Source organism: Elephantulus edwardii, unplaced genomic scaffold, assembly GCF_000299155.1.
Source record: "Elephantulus edwardii isolate Elephantulus edwardi_28Jun2011 unplaced genomic scaffold, EleEdw1.0 scaffold00372, whole genome shotgun sequence".
NCBI classification, from domain to species: domain Eukaryota; kingdom Metazoa; phylum Chordata; class Mammalia; order Macroscelidea; family Macroscelididae; genus Elephantulus; species Elephantulus edwardii.
Genome location: NW_006400122.1, coordinates 769,602 through 770,069, shown reverse-complemented (window position 1 = coordinate 770,069; position 468 = coordinate 769,602).

Genomic DNA, 468 nt, shown 5'->3' with positions numbered 1-468 from the left:
TTGTAAAAACAAGACCAGCATTGCAGGAGAGACTCAGAGATGTCCTTCTTACAGACATAGCACAGAAAGCTGCATGGTCCAAAGTAACTAGCAATAACACCAAAAAGAACTCAACACAATGATAGCAATAAAATCTAGCCTCTCAGTAGTCATATTGAATGTGAATGGTTTAAATGCACTGCTGAAGAGAAAGAGAGTAGCAGATTGGATAAAAAAAAACCCCAAATCTATCATTATGTTGTCTACAAGAGGCACACCTGAAAAATGAAGATAAAGACAGGCTAAAAAAAATGGTGGGGAAAAATATACCAAGCAAATGGGAACCAGAAAAAAGCAGGAATAGCCATATTAATCTCTGACAAAATAAATATCAATGTTAAAACCATCACAAAGGACAAGGAAGGTCACTACATAATGCTGAAAGGGTCAATAGAACAAGAGGACATAACAATAATAAATATCTATGCA